The sequence below is a fragment of the Pelodiscus sinensis genome, unplaced genomic scaffold (genome assembly GCF_049634645.1).
Source record: "Pelodiscus sinensis isolate JC-2024 unplaced genomic scaffold, ASM4963464v1 ctg37, whole genome shotgun sequence".
Taxonomy (NCBI): Eukaryota; Metazoa; Chordata; order Testudines; family Trionychidae; genus Pelodiscus; species Pelodiscus sinensis.
Window position 1 is genome coordinate 3629029 of NW_027465869.1, and position 22897 is coordinate 3651925.

Sequence of the window (22897 nt, forward strand, 5' to 3'; positions counted from 1 at the left end):
GCTGAAGTGATACTGGGATGCATACATGGGGAAATCTCAAGGAGGAATATAGTGGGAAATGCAAAGTTCATTTCCACACTAGAACTGACCAACAGATATTGGTAGATACCCCTGATACCGGCTTCCTGTGAGAAGAGTGCCTTCCACACCCTGCTTGGCTTATAGCAATTCAGCAGGATGCCATTTGGGCTGCACAGAGCCTCAGCCACTTTTCAGCAGCTCACGAACCAAATATTGCAAACATATATGCAATATACAGCCGTGTGCATTAAGAATATTGTCATCCACAGCACCAGCTGGGGGAAACACCTCTGACATCTTAGCAAGGTATTGTAAGCCCCAATAGATGCAGGACTCACTGTGAATCCAGCCAAGTGCCATCTTAGTGAACACAGTAGGAAGGGGAAAACTATAGCTCCTTGATAAATAAGGTCTAAGGCTTGTGTGACTGCCCCACCTCCATGACAAAGAAACAGGTGCCACAATACTTCAGACACAGTGGCTGCTTAGTACTCAACTTCATCACACTGGGCACCCTATTATTGGACCTGATGAAGAACACCCAATCACAGAAAGTCCAGTAATCAGAAGACTGTGAGGAAGCCTTCCAGGCCCTGTGAAAACAGCTGAACCAAGAGCTGGTCCTATCCCATCCAACTTCACAAAGCCTTCTATCCTTCAAATGGAGGTCTCGGAGGTAGGACCAGGAGTGGTACTATCTCAAGAAATAGGTGGGAAGGAGCACCAGATCCTTTATCTCAGCTGCAAGCTGTTCTCCTGAGAGACCTGCCGCCCTACTATAGCAAGGGAGGCCCTGGCCATGAAGTGGGTGATCTACACCCTGGGGGTATGTCTACACTACAAAGTTAATTCGAACTAACGGATGTTAGTTCGAATTAACTTTGATAGGCGCTACACTAGCGCTCCGCTAGTTCGAACTTAATTCGAACTAGCGGTGTGCTTAGTTCGAACTAGGTAAACCTCATTGAACGAGGACTAAGCCTAGTTCGAACTTACTAGTTCGAATTAAGGGGTGTGTAGCCCCTTAATTCAAACTAGTGGGAGGCTAGCCCTCCCCAGCTTTCCCTGGTGGCCACTCTGGCCAACACCAGGGAAACTAGTCTGCCCCCCTTCCGGCCCCGGACCTCTTAAAGGGGCACAGGCTGGCCAGCACCCAGCTAGCAGACCCTGCACCTGGCACGGCTCGAGCCAGCCACCCGCTGCCACCCAGCCATCCCCCTCTTCCCGGGACCAGGCTGGCGGCTCTCGGGAGCCTGCCCAGGACCGCACCCGCCTGGTTTAGTGCGGACATCATGGACCTCGTCCACGACCTCCGCACTAGGCACAGGAAAGTGGCCGTCTAGGGCAGGAGAGCTGCCAGCCTGGCCACCTAGGAGCAGGTGTGCATGAAAATGAAGGTGGTCCACTGAGACCCCCAACCCTGAGCCCTGAGCTTACAATGGGCGTATTGGGTCATACCAAAGGTCCATCTAGCCCAGTAGCCTGTCTGCCGACAGTGGCCAACCCTAGAGACCCTGGAGGGGATGGACCGAAGACAGTGATCAAGCCATTTGTCTCGTGCCATCCCTCTCCAGCCTTCCACAAACTTTGGGCAGGGACACCACTCCTACCCCCTGGCTAATAGCACTCCATGGACCCAACCTCCATCACTTTATCTCACTTCTCTTTAAACTCTGTTCTAAGTTCTAGCCGTCACAACCTCCTGCAGCAAGGAGTTCCACAGGTTGAATCTTTGCTTTGTGAAGAGCAACTTTCTGTTAGTAGTTTGAAGCCTGCTACCCATTCTTTTCCTTTGGTGTCCTCTAGTCCTTCTATTATGGGGACTAATGGAGAACTTTTCTTAATGCATCCTCTCCACCCCACTCATGCTTTTATGGACTTCTATCCTATCCCCCCTTAGTGTCCTCTTTTCTAAGCTGAGAAGTCCCAGTCTCTTTAGCCTCTCTTTATATGGGACCTGTTCCAAACATCTGATCATTGTAGTTGCCCTCCCCTCTCCCACCCTCTCTCTTCCCCTCTCCCACCTCCTTTTCCCAGTCTCCCCGAGTTTTGTTCAATAAAGAGAGATTCTATTTTTGACCACACGTTTTCTTTATTTTGTACATCAGGAAGGGGGGCTAGGGAAGGGTAAGTGGAAGGAGGTGACGGAGGAATGGGGTACGAGCCCCCGATGGGGAGGACTGGGCTGGCTCTGCGTGCTTCTGGGGGTGGAAGCTCTCCTGCAGCCCCCCAATTGCTCCTTCTCCCCAGATGGCAGCCTGCGGCAAGTACAGCCAGGCTGATGGCCGAGTGCTGTGATGTGCCCAGTGTGGGCACTCAGAGCACTCCAAGCCAGGACTGCTTTGCAAGAGGGGCACCCCTGAGAACTGTCTGTCCGGGGTGGGGGTCGGGTCCCTTTAAGCACAGCCCTCAGCTAGCCTGAGGCAGCAGCTCCACGCTCTAAGTCCTCATGTGATGCCCTGCCGGCACTGCTTCCGGCTATCCTTAACCCCGGTTCAGGGTCCACTTAATGTGGACATGCTAGTTCGAATTAGCAAAACGCTAATTCGAACTAGTTTTTTTAGTCTGGATGCATTAGTTCGAATTAGCTTAGTTCGAATTAACTAATTCGAACTAAGTTAGTTCGAATTAGCGCTGTAGTGTAGACATACCCTGGGATATCCTGTACTGGGGAAGCCCTTTCAACTGGTCACCAACCATGCACCCCTCAGATGGATTAATAACATGAAGGACACCAGTGCCTGAATCATGAGGTAGTACTTCCCGCTCCAACCCTATGACTTCTGTACGTTACGCTGGGCCAGGGAAGGCTCATGCAAACACAGACTTCTCCCAAGTGGAAGGAGACGATGAAGAGGAAGGTCCACCAATGGACACCCTCTTAAGGGGGAGTGTTTGTGACAGAGGATACCCCCCATGCATGGTTCAGCGGGGGCTAATCATGATCTGTGGGCTATGCCCCTTCATACTTGCTGGGAATGCTCCAACTGGAACCAGGATATAAAAGGGAGCAGCTCAGTTCTGTCTAGGCTGACAGCTGAAGGGAGCAGAGGTGCTTTGCAGGCTTTTGTGGAGGGACTGCCAGTGCCCTAGGATGCAGAAACCAGCCAGCCTGTGGTTCCAGTTGACCCCCCCCCCACACAACCATCCAATGCCACAGATGGAGGAGAGACCACGGAGTTACTGAGATGACCTGCTGCAGAAGAATGGTGGGAAGTAATCTATGTGAACTAAGCATTATTGAGTTGAGGTATTAGTCTTTGACTCTGCATGTTTTGGAAGAAACCCCATTGAGCTGCAAGACAAGGCCCTGGGCTGGGACCCTGTGGAGTAGGTAGAGCCTGGTGGAGAAGGGCTGGCCACTAGGCAACACTGGTTTGCCCCAAAGGGTGGTTGAGCACTAGGTTGCACGGTCGTACCTAGAAGGGCTTGGGTCGTTGAGCTGAAGAGCCTCATTAAAGGGCTGCTGCACTGACCCTGACTATTAGGCAATGCTGCTCTAAGAACCAGGCCTGCTATGGTGGTTGGGGAGACTAGGTCACTTGGGCTGCCTTAGTTCTTTAACTCCTCCACAACCTGATACCATCCAAACAGGGTGGACCTACCCTGTGACAGGTGACTTACTTACAGTCTATAATATCTGCATGGGGAAATATATGTAATGACCTAGCAGAGAAAGGCATGACATGATCCAGTGGCTACAAACTGAAACAGGAGACATTCAGATGGGAAATAAGGTCTACCTTTTCAGTGGTGGGATATTAGCCATTCAAACCATTTACCAAGAGTCAAGGTGATCATTTTAAAATCAAGTTTGGATTTTTTTCTGAAAGTTCTGCTTTAGGAATTATTTTGGCAATTTCTAAGGCCTGTGTCATACAGAAGGCCTGACTAGTTGATGACAATCATCCCTTTTGGCCTTGGAATCTATGAATTCCATGAACCTGCTTCAGTCATTGCATATTGCTCCTTTGTATGCCCACCTTCTAACTTTCACCCTCTGTTGTAGAGTCTGAGGCAGCTCTTGGAAGTCGCTGGTGAATATAAGATCCTTCTACCTGAAGGGAAATTTCAAGCCATCTGCAGTGCTCTGCACGACCGGGTGAGGGGAACTTGTTCTTGTATCACTTGAGCTTAAGCACAGCAGATCTGAAGCATATTAAGAATAAACATCTTTTGAATGCTAGTGAAGAGCCCGGAGACCTTCTCATGCCTTATTGGTTTCTGCTGGCTTAAGAATAAGCAGATAGTGGTCTCATTTTATTAGCTAAAATCCAGCTCAGTTTGTAAAGCAATTTTAGCATAAGCCAGTTATTAGAGGGAGTTAGAGTTAGATAGTAAAAACTGATCCCATCCAAATGGGGAGGACCTATCCTGTGACAGGGTGACTTAATTGCAGTCTATAATATCTATGTGGGGAAACATATGTAATAATCTAGCAGAGAAAGGCATAACGTGAGCCAATAACTAGAAAATGAAGCTGGACAAATTCAGACTGCAAATAAGGCCGACATTTTTATGGTGGAATAATTAACCATTTGAACCAGTTACCAAGGGTCAAGTCTTGATTCAATTAGCTCTGCTGCTAAAAACACTTTGAAAGCAGGAACTTCTGTTATCCAGTGTCTCGGTCATTGTTTCTGATTCTTGTTGTGCAGTCAGTACCATTTCTTTTGGCTTCAGAGCTCTATTTGGAAAGGTAGGAAGTGAGCGCTTAGAAATTAATTGAGCATCTTCTTTTCAGTTGCTTGTTCTGATTAGTTTTCCTTTGATCACTTCTCTTCTTCCCACAGATCTGTTCTCCAACTCAGCAGCTCATCATAGAAAATCAAATGGAGCTGTGCTATTGTATCCTACTGCTAGGTAGGGGAAGAGACTCCAAATTACACAGTAGTTTCCTTGTAACTTCCTTCTTTTGTAGGTGTGGTAAGAATGAGCTTTCAGTTGTTAGTGAGGATGTGATTTCTTCCTTTGCAGCCCGTTCTTCTCCTGATGACCTCATAGCATTTCTGCACTCGCAGCTGAAGATTGAGAATGAGACTGTTCGTGTGGCAACCCTGAATCTGCTCACAGCTATTATTGGTGCTGACTGTAAGTAACACAGGAGTAACTGTGACTGCTGCGATCATCGCCATCGTGCTGGGGGTTGAGTTGGGGACATCCAGAGCTAAAAGCATGAGCTGCTATAGGTTGATCTAAAGAACCAAGGCTTTGCAGGCATGGTAGGGCTATAACATAGTCATCATCTCTGCAAATGGGGCACAGAGGATCTGTAACACAGGGGCGGATATAGGGCAGGGCGAGCGGGGTGGCCGCCCCGGGTCCCGCGCTTCAAAAAGCCCCGCGCACGCGCCGTGGTGCCACCGCGCATGAGCATGGCGTCACTGTGCATGCGCCGTGGCAAAGGGGGGGCCCCGCGGAATTATGCTGCCCGGGGCCCCGCAAAACGGTCATCTGCCCCTGCTGCAACACATAGAGTCATATAGTCATAGATTATTAGAACTGGAAGGGACCTTGAGAGGTCATCAAGTCCAGTCCCCTGCCCTCATGGCAGGACCAAGCACTGTCTAGATCATCCCTGATAGGTGTCTATCCAATCTGCTCTTAAATATCTCCAGTGGTGGAGATTCCACAACTTCCCTGGGCAATTTTTCACAGTGTTTAACCAACCTAACAGTTGGGACGTTTTTCCTAATGTCCAACCTAAACCTCCCTTGCTGCAATTTAAGCCCATTGTTTCTTGTCCTATCATCAGAGGCCAAAGAGAACAATTTTTCTCCCTTCTCCTTGCGACACCCTTTTAGATGCATGCTCACCAGAGGGTTGGAAATTCACTAAAGGGACCCAGTGCTGCTCTAAGTTACTCCCATGTGGTCACACAGAAATCAACAGGGTTAATTAAGTGCTGAATGTAGCCTAAAATATTTTCAAGGTACAAATACAAATGTAATCTTGTGGCGGATGCATGTTAATAATAATGAGATAAAAACAAAATAGTACTCCTGACTGAATAAGTATTAGACACTCTAGAATAGATTCCGAATTCTGCTATACTGGTGGTAAACACAGACTAACTTCACTGACCTCCATTTGTCTAACTCTCTCACAATATTTCCATCAGGATAGTATGATGGTGCTATTTACAGAAGTGGAAATACTTCAGACTTAGACTGGTGTAACTGAGATCAGAGTCTGGTCCTATATTTTCCCCGCTGATTCTGTATATGAGTGAAGCTTGGTAGTACTTTTAAAAAGGGCTCAGGACACATTCTAATGTGGAGCATGAGTGTTTGGAACAAAGATATACTATATTGCACACTTCTCCTTATCTTTCAGTGCCTGAGACAAGAGTTAGAAAGTTTCTGATTGTGAAGGCAGTGAAATCTGCTCTCAGTGATCAGAGTGCTAAGGTAAGATTGTGTGTGGAATAGTGGTATTGCTGTTAATATCTGGGAAGTATTTCACTCAGTGGAGAGTCTGGCAACGAGACACATTTTTAGGCTGAGATTATTAATAGGGTTTCAATTAATCACAGTTAACTAAAAATTAATGCGATTAAAAATTGAAATTTATTACATATTTTTGTGGTTTTTTACATTTTCAAATATATTGATTTCAATTACAACACAATGACAAGTGTGTACTATGCACTTTATATTATTTTTATAACAAACATTTGCATTGTAAAAATGACAAAAGAAATAATATTTTTCAATTCAGCTCATAGAAGTGATGTAGAGCAATCTCTTTAGCGTGAAAATGCAACTTACAAATGTAGATATTTTTTGTTAACTGTAACGAAACAATGTAAAACTTTAGAGTCTACAAGTCCATTCAGACCTACTTCTTGTTCAGCCAGACACTAAGACAAACAAGTTTGTTTCCATTTATAGGAGAAAATGCTGCCTTTTTCCTAATTACAGTGTCACCTGAAAGTGAAAACTGGCATTTGCATGGTACTTCTGTAGCCAGTGTTGCAAGGAATTTACATAACAGATGTGTTAATCATTTGTACTTCAGCCACTATTCCAAAGAGATAAAAGAAAAAGCAAAAGGACTCTCATATCCTGTCTCATATTGCATGCAGAAGAGATAATAATAACTCGTGCATAATCTCTACCCTTGCAGGTGAGGATGGCAGCTCTCCATTTTGTCCTGAAGCTGCTCAGTTCAGGAAGTGTGGAGAATTGTGCAGCAGGGGATATGGTCGCCTATGTATTCGGAGAGTTCGATGTGTCCACCAGAAATCTGGTAAGGAGAGTTCTTAACACTTAGGACTCAGTTCTGCCATTCTGGCATGCTGATTGTTCCCCTTGACTTCAGTGGGAGCTTTGGATGCTCAAGGATGCAGCTGGACTGAAGGATTAGAGCTAGAATCTGATCAGTGATATTCGTGTAAAACCAGGGTAATGCCCCTGACTTCAGTGGCATTATTTTGGATTTACACAAGTGTAACAGAGACCAGAATCTGATTCTGGATATTTATATCTGACAGTGCGACCTACATTACTTAGACCTCGGGCAAGTCAGTGAAAATTCTGACAACACAATCTTTCAGTGAAATGCTCTTGTATAAGGAAGCACATCTTTTTTATAAATAGACTCTCCAAAGAACACAATGGTGCCCAATCCTGTGGCTGCTGAAGCATACATAAACTATTAGCAAAACACTGAAGTTATGCAGCCTACATCAAGATGTCTAGAACCTGGAAAAGTTTGCTGCACACTTCATTCTCTGTTCTATGTGTACTAGTTCAAAATCTTTTCAATGGGTATTTCCAGCTATGGGCAGAGTCATGGACTCCAGACACAGAGTTCCATGATGGGATCCATGATATACATTAACTTTACAGTAAGTTGTTGAGGATCTTAGCTCTGCCTGGCCCTTTAGCTACCAAGTGGGAGCTTATGGCAGTACTCACCAACTGCCTCTTTTTCATCCTACCCATCTCAAAGAAAGTAGGAGGCAACTCTTTCTCATCAGGCCACATTTGCTCTTATTTAAACTGAAATCAGTAGAGCTGATCAATATTTAGTTTGGTGTAAGGAAGAACAGAATTTAGCCTATAGATAGACTCACATTCACTATGCACAGAATGATCAAGCTGCTTGGGGCATCAGAACAAACAGAATGGCTCCCTCTAGGTTCTGCATATTTATTTCCACTGGGCAGAGTCTGAGTGGCTCTCCTCAGAGATAAAAAGAAGAAATGTTCTTTTTTGAAAAAATTTTTGAAAAGAGTTCAGGGAACTCTTTTCTAGAATCATAGAACGATAGGGCTTGAAGAGAATTCAGGAAGTCATCGAGTCCAACCCCCTGCTAAAAGCAGAACCAATTCCAACTAAATCATCTCAGCCAGGGCTTTGTCAAGCTGGGACTGAAAAACCTCTAGGGATGGAGATCTCACCACCTCCCTCAGTAACCCATTCCAGTGCTTCACCACCCTCCTCGTGAAATCGTTTTTCCTAAGATCCACCCCCCCACACACACACAACTTGAGACCACTGCTTCTTGTTCTGTCATCTGTCACTACTGAGAACAGCCTCTCTCCATCTTCTTTGTGTCCCCTTGTGCTGGGGTTTTCCTAAGCCTGGGTTCTGACCCACCAGTTAGGTGTTTCTGTTATTCTCTTCCCTTAAGAATCTCCATCATTCGAGGTTTTTAATGCCAGGCTTGGCAAAGCCATGGCTGGAATAATTTAGTTGGGGCTGGCCCTGCTTTGAGCAGGGGGTTGGACTATATGACCTCCTGAGGTCCCTTCCATCCTTAATCCATGATTTTATGATTTGTGCACTCCTAATGCAATGGAAAAGCTCTCCTAGGTCAATATTCAGAAAGGCTTTGTAAGAAATAGACACCGATTCTACAGCCAGTGTTTTCCCACTAGCTAGTAAATTCTATGTATCTATCTCATAGCAGGGGACATTTTATGCCAGTGGTGGACTGAGATCTAGTTTTTCCAGTATAGTTAACACTACATGGACAGGAAAGAAAATCATCAGCGCAGTAACCAAATTCAAGAGGACCAGTGAGAACTGATCACCTCTCGTAAAAGGAATGAATTAGTATTGAGTTAAGCTCTGTGTATGGAAACTCATTCACCAAAGACTTCCTGCTCTTCAGACATAAACAGAATAGTTTGAAGAGCTGAGGGGAGGGGAGTTAGGTGCAACGTTGGTATGAAAATAAAGTTATAAAAGGAGCTGGGCTGGGGAGACTTCTCTGCTCTAAATAAAAAGAAATGCTCCTCTCTGTCATTTGCCACTCAGCATGGGAGAAGCTGTCCAGGAAAGAGAACACAGCACCGGACCCCAAACTGCATGCAATGTGCTAGACAGCTGCCATCAGACAGTCTACAGAAGCCCTCACATACACAGAGCCAGACTCATCTCTCATGTAACTCCTTTGGCTTTGATGGAGTTACGTACACCAGAGGTGAATCTGGTCCCTGGGACTTGTATATACAAGGGTCTCTTTTTGGAGACATATAAATCTTTTGCTATATGGAAGTTAAATGCTTTGGAGAGGGATTTTAGTGACAATCAAACCTATTTAAAAGAAATGTTTGGGAGGGATTTTCTGGTACTAACTTTGTCCATTCTCCTGCTTTGCCAACAGCTACTAGAGACCTGGCTCAGTTCAGGGCAGGAGTGGGAGAGAGAAAGGGCCTTGCAGGCCAGTGTCTGGCTGCTAACTGCCTATCAGGAGATAGTTAATAGCACAGTGAGTATAGTTCTACTCTTCCTTGAGCTGACTTCCCAACTTCTATCAAATCTGACATTCAACGTGAATGCATGAGAAATTCTACTAGGCCTGCAGCTGGGGCCTCAAAGTGAGTAAGATCCCTCTGCTTCCATAAGAGAAAGGTTTCCATAATAGTGCTGTGACAGCACTCAGGCCAGACTGTAAGAAACAGGGCAGGCAGTTCCCCAGACTAGTGATTTTATAATTAGATTCACCAAACCAGTAAGAAAAGAGCTTCTACTCTGGTTAACAAAATACCAAACAATAGTACCCTTTAGGCATTCCAGACCTTGGTTCCCATCTAGACAACTAAGTCTAATATAATCACCAATCACAAAGGACTAGACACTTATCCTTAGGTTAATATGAATCACAGGTCTTCCCTAAATATCAGCCAATCCTTAATAACGGAATATCAGATTTGTTGTTAAAAGGAAAAAGAAGAGAGTTACAAATGGTTAAGTGATAGATAGTTGTTAAAATGACTTTCACTTTTCATAGTTCAGGATCACAACCATGGTGGAATAAATGGCTGGCTTGTAAAAGTCTCTCTGGAATCATGCTAACCGGTCAACATCCAAAGCCAGTTTAGATGCAAAGGCTGTTAGTTTTTCCATGCATTTCCCAGACTATTCCAAATAATTATTTGGAAGATCTATGTCCTATGGCTTACACGTCCCCTGTTCAAAGTTTAAGCAGACTGGAGAGAGAAGATCAGTCCCATAACTTGTCTTTTATAGCTATTCTAGCCGGTTGGCAAGCCTCCTCACAGAAATTGTCGAAGCAGGATCTCTCCCTGAGAAAGAATAGGTCATGCAGATCTCCTGTCGTACTTTGTTTTGAAGTTAATTTTCTATTTCCTACGCATACACTGGTAAATGGGTGATAGTCATTCACATAAAGTAATTAGCCGATCGTAGTCTTCCATTACAACACAGATAGTTAAGCTGAAGGCAATGTACAAACTATTTTCTTGTACTATCTTCTATCTTTGATCTTAAGGTTAACTGAAGACAGTTGCATATAATTAAGGCAATTAAGACATGAAAAGGAATTGGAATCTACAAGCTAATTTGGTTATGTTAAACTTCTAGCAAGATATAAATACAGACAATAATACATAACATCTACCTTTCATATCTATTACCAAAATGCATAATGTTGGTGATCGCTAGTCTAGGACTTTTCTTTGGGTACGTCTAGACTACAGGGTTTTGTCGACAGAAGTTTTGTCGACAGTATCTGTCGACAAAACTTCTGTCGACAAAGAGCGTCTAGACACATTCAGTTCTGTCGACTAAACAAGCTGCTTTGTCGACAAAACCCTGTAGTCTAGACACAACCCTACATGCAATAACACCTTCTGTCGACAGAACTCTGTCGACAGAAGGTGTTATGCCTCGTAAAATGAGGTTTACCAGCATCGACAAAACTGCTGAGTTCTGTCGACGTTATGTTGACAGAACTCAGCGGTAGTGTAGACGCAGGTATAGTTTTGTTGACAAAAGTCCACTTTTGTCGACAAAACTCAGTAGTCTAGACACACCCTTTGAAATAACATAGAAGTGACTTGTCTTGATACAATTGCAGTGCCGCTTGTTAAGTTATTGTGGTCACACATAGGTTGGCTGTGTCAGTGTCATAGATGCATTCCTATACTCTCAGGCTGTTAAAGTTGAAGCAAAATGCAGGACAATGTAGCACTTTAAAGACTAACAAGATGGTTTATTAGATGATGAGCTTTCGTGGGCCAGACCCACTTCCTGATCTGAGGACGTGGGTCTGGCCCACGAAAGCTCATCATCTACTAAACCATCTTAAAAAATAAATCAATAAATAAATAAATCTTGTTAGTCTTTAAAGTGCTACATTGTCCTGCATTTGCTTCAGCTACTCCAGACTAACACAGCTACATTTCTATCGCTGTTAAAGTTGAATTTCTATTTCTATTTAATCGGATAAGAACATAAAACATGAATGGCCATTCTGGATCCCCCAGACAAATGGTTCATGTAGCCTGTCTTCTGACAGTGGTGGGTGTTATATGCATCAGAGGGAACAAACAGAACAAGGCAATTGTTGAGTGATCTCTCCCCTGTTGTCCAGTCCCAGCCCCAGGCAGTCAGAGATATAGGGACACCCATATCATGCATCTCTGATCATCTTATATGGCTCTATCAAACCCCCCTGTAAGCATCTCTTTTCTAAGATGAATGGTCCCAGTCCTTTTAACTTCTCCTTGTATGACTTGTCCCATATCCCATATCATTTTTGTTGCTTTTCTCTGAAATTTTTCCAATTATAACCTAACTTTATTTAAGTTGGAGGACTACAATTGCTTGCAATATTCAAGGTGTGGGTGTACCATGGATTTGAAACAGTGGCATGATGATATTTATCATATTATTATTCATCCCTTTTCCTAGTGGTTCCTAACATACCATTAGCATTTTTAACTGCAGCTGCATGTTGAACAGATGTTTTTAGAGGACTATCCACAATGACTCTGAGATTTTTCTTGAGTGCTACAGCTAATTTAGACCCCATCAATTTGCATGTACAACAAGGATTATGTTTTCCAATGTGCCGTACCCAGGTACAGTAATGGAGTTCACAATAAGGAAGGCAAATAATGTCCAGTATAGCCGGAGAACTTTCATTCTTCATTCTTTTAAAATTAGCCTCAGGAAACTTTTGATCAGTTTGGATCTCTGATTGGGCTGTTAGCACCATATACCTGTGCTTCACTTACGACATCGCGTCAGTGGGTGGTTGACTGTATCAACTGTCTTCTCAATATACAAGGTGAGGAGACCATGAGCAGGTGTAAGTAACTCTTCACTTTCTTTCATTGTTGTAATGACCATTTTTTCCATCTGTAATTCTTTCTGTCTTGTTAGCGACACTTATATAACAGAACGATTGGGGCCTTGTAAGTACATTGCTGGAAGAGAACTGCACAAATAATAAATAATCTGCAAATATTAGAGGGTGGACAAAATATAGCACACAGGCCAGATCTGCCCTTCTCCCCAGAATTTCTGTCTGGAGCGCTCAGCTGATTAGCAAGCATGCCAGCAGCATGTGTTCAGCTGCCCCTCTCCGACCTTGCTCCATCCTATCTGCTGCTAGTGGTGTGTGGAGGGGAGGGGAGCAGGGAGACATGCAGAAATCAGGGTGACCCTTTTGCCCCTGTCATCATCTCTGCAGAGCAGAGTTTGGGGAGAGGGACACATACAATAGTGCTGCTCCAGTCTGAAGTATGGTGAGTAACGGAGTGCCTATCTAAAGAGGCACTGTTTCTAAGATTTCTCTGGCAGCCAGCATGTCCCTCTCTCTCTCTCGCTCTCTCTCTCTCTCTCTCACACACACACACACACACACATTGTCTCACACACACTCTCTCCCCCGCCATATGCCCATATGCCCCCGCTCTGCAGAGTGGGGTGGGGAGAGGGAGATGACAGAGCAGGACAGCTTTCCTTTAAAGAGACAGTTCATGATTTAGAAGTGAGCGAAGAGCCTGGGTTTCCTACCTAAGCTTTTGGTCAGCCCCATCTCTTTTACAATGAGAGTTCAGTGGAGGGATTCTCCTCCAAATCAGAACCTCAGATCAATCTACATGAGTTGTGCTTGACTATGAGATTAGATTTAAATACTGAGAGCAGAGTGGCTACTGAAACCAGATATACAGAGAAAGATGCTCCACACAGAATACAGTGCTTGTTTAATCCTGTATGAATCACAATGAATCACATGCCATTACCGTTAACTTTCAGACATAGGGGCTACGTCTAGACTACATCCCTTTTTCGGAGGGATAAGGGATCTTTCGGAAAAGGCTTAATTTTCCGCAAGATCAGCATCTAGACTGGCGCTTTTCTCCGGCAAAGCTCCGTGCCGAAAAAAGCTGCAGCCATTTTTATGCTAATGAAGCAGGGGAGATTTAAATCCCCGCTTCATTAGCAATTGCGATACGTCTAATTTACATCCCTTTTCCGAAAAAGGGATGTAGTCTAGACATAGCCTGACGGTAAAATTCTGACTCCGTTAAAGTCAACAAGAATTTCGTCATTGGCTTTAGTGGGGCCAAAATTTCACACACAGCTGGTAATAACATACCCCATAGATCCTCCTGTATGATTATCTCTGGATCAGAGGTTCAGTTTTATTAAATGTTGCCATACTTTTTCTCCTTTTCTCTATCCTAGGTCAGTGCACTAACCTGGGGTCAGCAGAGGAGGAGCTGAGTTGTCTCCGTGAGGCACTAACAACTCCAGACCCTGAGGCTCTGTTTCAAGCATCTTCCAAAATGGCTAAGGTAACAAACACTAGGTGACTGTCCTAGTGGCTGTGCACCATTCATTTTCCCTTGTCCAGAGGACTGGAAAAGGGCAAATCTAGTGCCCATCTATAAAAAGGGAAATAAGAACAACCCAGGAAACTACAGACCAGTTAGTTTAACTTCTGTGCCTGGGAAGATAATGGAGCAAGTAATTAAGGAAATCGTCTGTAAACACTTGGAAAGTGGCAAGGTGATAGGGAACAGCCAGCCTGGATTTGTAAAGAACAAATCATGTCAAACCAATCTGATAGTTTTCTTTGATAGGCTAACGAGTCTTGTGGATAAGGGAGAAGGGGTGGATGTGGTATACCTAGACTTTAGTAAGGCATTTGATACAGTCTCGCATGATATTCTTATCAATAAACCAGGTAAATACAACTTAGATGGGGCTACTATAAGGTGGGTGCATAACTGGCTGGATAACCATACTCAGAGAGTAGTTATTAATGGTTCACAATCCTGCTGGAAAGGCATAACAAGTGGGGTTCCACAGGGGTCTGTTTTGGAACCGGCTTTGTTCAATATCTTCATCAACGATTTAGATATTGATATAGAAAGTACGCTTATTAAGTTTGCAGATGATACCAAGCTGGGAGGGGTTGCGACTAATCTGCAGGATAGGGTCACTAATTCAAAATGACTTGGACAAATTGGAGAAATGGTCTGAGGTAAATAGGATGAAGTTTAAGACAAATGCCAAGTTCTCCACTTAGGAAGGAACAATCAGTTTCATACATACAGAATGGGAAGCGACTGTCTGGGAAGGAGTACGGCAGAAAGGGATTTAGGGGTTATAGTGGACCACAAGTTGAATATGAGTCAGCAGTGTGATGCCGTTGCAAAGAAAGCAAGCATAATTCTGAGATGCATTAACGGGTGTTGTGAGCAAGACACGAGAAGTCATTCTTCCGCTCTACTCTGCGCTGGTTAGGCCTCAATTGGAGTATTGTGTTCAGTTCTGAGCACCGCATTTCAAGAAAGATGTGGAGAAATTGGAGAGGGTCCAGAGAAGAGCAACGAGAATGATGAAAGGTCTAGAGAACATGACCTATGAAGGAAGGCTGAAAGAATTGGGTTTGTTTAGTTTAGAAAAGAGAAGATTGAGAGGCGATATGATAGTCGTTTTCAGGTATCTAAAAGTGTGTCATAAGGGGGAGGGAGAAAACTTGTTCATCTTGGCCTCTGGGGATAGAACAAGAAGCAATGGGCTTAAACTGCAGCAAGGGAGGTTTAGGTTGGACATTAGGAAAAAGTTCCTAATTGTCAGGGTAGTCAAACACTGGAATAAATTGCCCAGGGAGGTTGTGGAATCTCCATTTCTGGAGATATTTAAGAGTAGGTTAGATAAATGTCTATCAGGGATGGTCTAGACAGTATTTGATCCTGCCATGAGGGCAGGGGATTGGACTCGATGAACTCTCAAGGTCCCTTCCAGTCCTAGTATTCTATGATTCTATGATTGTTTTATGCTTTTGTGATGTCTTTCCACACTTGGAGCGAGCTATGGGAGTGAGGCATTCATGGGTAATCAGTAACATGCTTTTCATAGGTATATGCTATGAATGCCATGTAAAAAACAAACAGATTCCAGACAGTTGCATGAACATGCCCATGCATGTGCGCGCGCACATCCATCCATCCATCCATCCATCCATCCAGGGGGAAAATATGTGAGCGGGACATCAAGCTGAGAAACCAGTCTTGGCACCTTGTGTGTTTACCTGAACCTATATTTGTGTGCATGCATCTCTTTGCATATTTTTATATTTTGTGAAAAGATGTCATGTACATAATAGAATATAAACTGGAAATTTACATCCTGTTTGTCCCATACAATGTTGTGCTAACTGTACAACCTAAGATCTAACCTGATATTATTAGTGTAGAATAGAGATGTGGTAGCTAGAAAGATTACAGAGAAAATTTTAATTGCAACTGCCTTGCCAGATATGAGCCCAATTAGCAATTTGCTGATGAATACATTATTTTCCAATACAGCTCTTAGGCCTCCTTTCTTAAAAGTACTGGAGCCGACTATCATTGCAATCTTTCCTGTTTTTGATCTGTCCACAGGTGGTTAGTAAGTACTTTCCCTCTGAACAAGCCACAGATTTTATTGAGGCCATACTGGATGGTATGCGGTCTGCTAGCCCCTCCTGTGCCACAGCAGCCGGTCTGTGGATGAAGATCATCCTGAAGGAGTGTGGAGGTGCCATGCTGGATGAGGTAAAATAGAAGCTGGAGAGGTTTTTCTGGCTAACCTGCAGGCTTTCAGGTCTTTGCCATCATTTGCAGTGAACACAAGTCTTGCTGTTTCTCCCCCTGGGATTGGAAGTTAATTCCATCTGTGTTCCTATCCTGAGTCAGGCAATGGGGGAATCAACAGCAGAAGACAGAGATAATCTAACGGTACATCTGCACTAGCTCGTTAGTTCGAGCTCGGTAGGGTAATGAGGGCAAGCGGAGTTGCAAATGAAGCCCGAGATTTAAATATCCCGGGCTTCATTTGCATGTTCCCTGGCACCACCATTTTTAAATCCCCCTTACTCCAAACTCCGTGCCCGCGGCTACATGCGGCATGGACTAGGTAGTTCAAATTAAAGATCCTAATTCGAACTACCGTTACTCCTCATGGAATTAGGATCTTTAATTAGAACTACCTACTCCGTGCCGCGTGTAGCCGCGGGCACGGAGTTCAGATTAAGGAGGATTTTAAAATGGCAGCACCCGGGAACATGCAAATGAAGCCTGGGATATTTAAATCCTGGGCTTCATTTGCAACTCTGCTTGCCCTCATTACCCTACCTAGCTCGAACTAACGAGCTAGTGTAGCCGTACCCCAAGGGAAAAGGAAGATGCTTGATTAGTTGTCTATCTTGTTGTCACAGTTTCCAGCCATGAAAGGCTTGGAAAAATTAGACTCCGAGTAAAATGCAAAAAGAGAATATCCGGCCCCAAGAGACAAGCTAAGTGAACTACATCTTCGGGCCTCAGATAATGAGGGGTCTCTAAAAATACCCCCAAATTACTAGTTTTTACTTGCCTCTTTGCCTATGTATAGATAGATAGATAGATAGATAGATAACTTTATTATTTCTCTTTTCATTGTCCTTTCTGTTAGAATAATACATGTTTTTTTGGAAATGCAATGAGGCCTCTTTAACTTGACATAGCTTAGGGCCTCAGCATGTCTTAACCCGGTGTTGCAGCCAGGTATGGGCAGAGATATGCATAATTTTTGTGGATTAAATCTATGCAGCCATGTCTAAATACTTGTTTTTTGAAGGGAGGAATTTCTACAAGAACAGCAAATTGCTAAACGACTAAATAAAGTTTTTGGCTCTGCAGAATGAATGCAGAGAATGGAAAAGGGACATTTTTTCTGGTTTTATTCTGTCCAGGTGCCAGCTATCCTGAGGAGAATATACATTCATATGCCTACCATCAAGCAGGGTAGCTTGAGGCAGTTCCTGGTGGAGGCAGTGTCCATTCTAGCCCACCATCACCTAGAGGCAGTGATCTTCAGCCTCCTCACCAAACGTCTGCCGATGGACAGGTATATACTGCTCCTTACAGTGTTCATTTTGGTAACCATGGATCCCACAGCTTCACTGGAAGATGTAAGGCTTCATTTAAGCCACAGACAGGTTGAGATAATTCCTAAAGGTTAATAGCTTGGGTCTTTCTGCAGAAAGGTCCAAGACCATGTCAAGGTGGGTGCAGGGAGAAATTAAGTTTCATTCTGTTTCCATTAATTAATAGTTGCTTTGGCATCCTGAAGACTTCCCTTTACTGGCATCACTGGAGTGGACTTTTGCCTCTCCAGACCCCTGAACTAACATCACCCTGGAAATTGCCAGTGACTGTTCGTTTTCTGGTAGCATGAAAGCTTCAAATCCAAATTCCTGGCTGATTAGCAAGGATAGGGCACCAGCCTTTTGGTATCAGGAAGGGTATGGCTGCTGGAATGGAGTTGTCATTCTTGGTACTTAAAGACAGGGCGGTAAGCATATCTATCATTTCATTCAAACATCCCTAGCTGAATTATCAGTCATCTGTGCTGGAATCTAAGAACATAAGAACGGCTGTAGTGGGTCAGACCAAATGTCCATCTAGCCCAGGATCCTGTCTTCAGACAGTGGCCAATGCCAGGTGCCCCATAGGGAGTGAACAGAACATGCCCATTCTGGCAAATAGAGGCCAGGGAATGCCATTTGTGAAGAGGTCATGGGCTAGCCACAAATATTTGTTCTCATAGTTGTACATCCAGTTAGTAGGAAGATCATTTTTCTTTCTTCAACTTGTCTCCCAGGCCCTAGATCTTTGGGCATCATATGCTCATGATTCCATATCTACTGAGAAGTAGGAAAACAGGAACTGTGATTAGAGCTCTGTGTCCTTTCCTTCTGAAGTCTAGCATTAATGGTTATGGTGCAGTAAGGCTAGGGTTGTGTCTATACAGCACCCTAAACTTGAAATAAGATGCACAATTTGCACTCCGCAAATTGCGTATCATATTTTGCATAGCCTATTTTGAAATGTGGCGCTTCTACACAGCACCAAATGTCGAAATAATGTGCTATTTCAAGCCATCCCTTATCCCTCATGCAACAAAGTTTATTGGGATGGCAAAATAGTGTGCCCATTATTTTGAAAAATATTTCAAAATAACGGGCTGCTTCTGTAAATGTGGGGTAGGTATTTCGGGATACCTCCAGGATCCCAAAATAGTCATGCACTGTAGAAATGTAACCTGAAATGTAACTTAACTTAGTTCTGTAACTAGAAACTCAATATGTAAAACATGAGGACCATATAAGGAGGACAGCACTCTGAACTTGCTCATCATAGGCAGGGCTTGACAAATAATACAATCTACTCATCCATGGCGTGTAGATTGTAACCTGGAAGAGCCGGGTTCGGGCGATCTGTGCATGCGCAGATCGCCGGACAGCGCGGCTGGTGAGCCCTGATCATAGTCAAGGAGAAAATGTGTTCTTTACTTGAATATGATGCATATAGTCAGAGCCACAAAAGTCTCCAGGGGTCACATATAACCTATGTTAAATTGCAGTAACACCACTGAGCTGTGGAGATCTCTGGGGACAGATCCCTTGCTCGCCCCTCAAGTCCTGAAGGTCCTAATAGAAAGAATAAAGACTCCAACAAGCCAAGAAGGAAGCATGACCTCAGAGACAGAAACTGACCTGCATTTAGCAGCTGCTGCACCTCTCACAGTAAGTTAGACGACAGACATGTATTTCTCTGCTTTGTGACAAACATGCTGATGGAAAGCTAGATGAGTGGTATAATATTGTCATCTGGGCACTTCTTTTCTGAAGTACTGTTTCCTGGATTCCAGCTGTGCTTTCTGTGGCAGATTTAGAGTATGTGGCTGATTCGCTTAATAATATCTGGCAATTAGAAAGTCTTTGAATCAGATTTCTTACAGTGCTTTGCAAATGTTTTGTGCAACTCATAACATGCCTTGATAGGTCCTACACATTTTTACAGCTATGGGACGCTAAGGCACACATGGAGTGAATTGCTCTCGGTCATTCATCAAGTTAGTGACAGGAGTGAGAATTTAGTCCAGCAGGTATCAGAAGGGGAGAGCGTGTGATAGTGTTAGGAAGAGACCTCTTCTTTTACCATGCTCTCCTTTCAGGCAACATGTGCCATCTTTGAAGTGGTGTCAACATTGCAGTTGAGCAAAACTGTGCAGGAGCTGTTCCCGGAGTTGTTCACTGTTCTTCTGCAGCAGATCAGCCAAACCCTAGGACAAAAGATGCCTTTGCCCAGGATGAGACGCCGAAGGAGGTTATTTAGAAAAGGACAACAACTATGTGAGGGCAACCCTTGCAGGTAATTAGAAGAAAGGGAGCAAAACAAAGAGAATCCCAGTACATTTGTGTGACACTCCCCAGGAGTTCTCAGGGTTATGAGGCACCTTACCATCACCTGCTTTTAATATGAGAAAGTCTTGTTTGTGCTTGCTATAGGTCAGTTCCCTGAAACCACCAAGCTCTGGCAACACAAACACTACTATCTAGGCCTCCTCAGGCCTCAGTCTCTTTGTCCTCTCTTTCTGACTACAGCTTAGAGAATCTCTATCAACAGATTCTCCTCTAAGAGAAGTCTCCCTGCGATTTACGTGCATCTCCCCACCAATCGGCTTTCCCCCATCTCTTCGTTTAAAAACTGCTCTACAGCCTTTTAAATGTTTAGTGCCAGTAGTCTGGTTCCACCCTGGTTTAGGTGGAGCCCATCCTTCCTGTATAGGCTCCCCCTCTCCCAAAAGTGTCCCCAGTTCTTGATAAATCCAAACCCCTCTTCCCTACACCATCGTCTCATCCACGCATTGAGACTCTGAAGCTTTGCCTGCCTACCTGGTCCTGCGCATGGAACTGGAAGCATTTCCAAGAATGCCACCATAGAGGTCCTGGATTTCAGTCTCTTTCCTAGCAACCTAAATTTGGCCTCCAGGACATCTCTCCTACCCTTCCCTATGTCATTGAGACCTACATGTACCACGACCACCGGCTCCTCCCCAGCACTACACATAAGTCTATCTAGATGCCTCTAGCATTTTGTCTCTTTTGCTCTCTGTTTCCCTCAAACACTCCTGTGGATGTCCCTTTAGGCAGATTCCTTATTCATGGGAGAATAGGTTTGTTGATTCTATAGCCCCACTCTAGCCAGGCAATCAGGTACATTTCTAGCCAATTAGGCTTTCTCTGGGGAAGCTAATTAGTACTAGTAGTTACCAGAGTGCTGACCCCAAGTACAAGCTCTCAGCACCCTGTCACATCTCGCTGGACATAGGGCCCCAAAATATCCATTAGTGGTCACTAATCTCTCTGTGTCCCAGCTTTTGGGGTCTGATTGTGAATTTTTTCCATATTACTGTACTGTGCTAGTGCCCATACACCTTGCAGATAGGAGAAAGTGACTGCAAAATGTTGTCCATAGCAACACTAGTAATATGAGATGTATGAGACTGAAATACCTCCTGGGAATTAAGTCCTTCCAAAAACAGTGGTCCCCAGGATACTGTCAATGGATGAACTGTCAATGAACAACAGACCTGACAAGTAACTGGGGTTTCCTGACTGCTTAGGCTGTGCCTTTCTATTGGTTACTACAGTTCTGTGCCTCTTTTCCCCCAGGCTTTCTATTGAAGCATTAGAGGCTGTGCTTCTCAAGGCTATGAATGAGAAGCTGATACGAACTCTCTGGAAGCAGAAAACTTGGATGCTTCTTGAAAATCCGCAGACTCACCACGAGGGGGTGTGTTTGCTGGTGAGGTAAGAGATCTAGGAGACAGCACTTCATCCTCAGGGATCGGCAACAAATAGAGTGACTGACAGGGAACTTTCAGGTATAGCTTTGTGCGGGGTGCCCTGGGTGAGAAACACAGAGCTTCCATGCGTAGGTTTTAGAGTTGTATGGTCATAGCAGCTAAGCTTTTGAAGTGCACAGTCTGCCCCATAAGTGGTTCCTTTTGTCTTCCAGGGTTCTGCAACGATCTGGACTAATAACAGTGGAGATCATACAGAGCCTCCTTCCCTGGGTAAATTCCCCATCAGAAAAGCAGCGAGTCACCAGCACAGCTTTCTTTGCTCAGGTATGAGCAGTTCCACCATTAGGCTGTTATCTGTTGTTTACCTTTCTCTGAGGAATTGTACAGTTCAGTTCATAGGAATTCATTGTAGATAGTAGAATGTGTCCTTTATAAGGAAATCTCATAAGGAACTTCATGACACCTTTCTTAATCATTTTCTCTTTGTTATTTTGGGGGCCTATACTAGCCTAGCCTAGCTGCCTATTCTAGTTGCTGGTTAAGAGAGAGTGAGCAAGATATAGATAGGCTACGTCTACATTGGCAAGATTTTGCGCAAATAGGGTATGTCTACACTACAGCACTAATTCGAATTAACTTAATTCAAATGAGTTAATTTGAAATAAGCTAATTCGAATGAGTGCATTTAGACCTAAAAACTAATTCGAATGAGCATTTTGCTAATTCGAAATAGCATGTCCACATTGAGTGGACCCTGAACCGAAGTTAAGGCTGGCCAGAACCAGTGCCGTCAGGGCATCAGGTTAGGACTTAAGGTGTGGAGCTGCTTCCTCAGGCTAGCCGAGGGCTGTGCTTAAAAAGACCTGACCCCCACCCCGGACAGACAGTTCTCAGGATTCCCCGCTTGCATGTCTAACTCGATGGGGACATCAAAGCAGTCCTGTCTTGGAGTGCCCTGAATGCCCACACTCGGCACATTTCAGCACTCGACCATCAGCCTGGCTGCACTTGCTGCAGGCTGCCATCTGGGGGAGGTCAATCAGGGGGCTATCAGGATCCAGGAGGCCCTACAGGAAAGCTTCCACCCCGAGGAGCCCGCAGAGCCACCCCAGTCCTCCCCATCGGGGGCTCGTGCCTCATTCCTCCCTCACCTCCTTCCACTTACCCTTCCCGAGCCCCCTCTTCCTGATGTAAAAAATAAAGGACATGTGTTCAAAAATAGAAACTCTCTTTATTTAACAAAACTGGGGGCGGAGGGGATTAACCTCTGGGGGACTGGGAAAAGGAGGTGGGAGAGGGGAAGAAAGAGGGTGGGAGAGGGGAGGTGGAAACCTGGGAGGAGGGAGCTGGAAGGGGGAAGCCAGGGGAAGAAGGAGGAGGGGAAGTATAAAACTATGGTACGCCATATCTTCAGAACTGTGTACAGATGTGGTCTTCTCGCCTCAAAAACGATATGGCCTTGGAAAGGGTTCAGAAAAGGGCAA

The 22897-nt window shown here is 44.5% G+C and overlaps 1 long non-coding RNA gene across 1 annotated transcript; it reads left to right on the forward strand.

The window, feature by feature from the left end:
- The first annotated feature begins 19852 nt into the window (after window positions 1-19852).
- On the forward strand, window positions 19853-21694 carry LOC142824068 (uncharacterized). The gene is made up of 3 exons (XR_012899102.1): window positions 19853-19975; window positions 21280-21417; window positions 21626-21694. It is a non-coding gene; the product is annotated as an uncharacterized LOC142824068 (long non-coding RNA).
- The last annotated feature ends 1203 nt before the right edge of the window (window positions 21695-22897 follow it).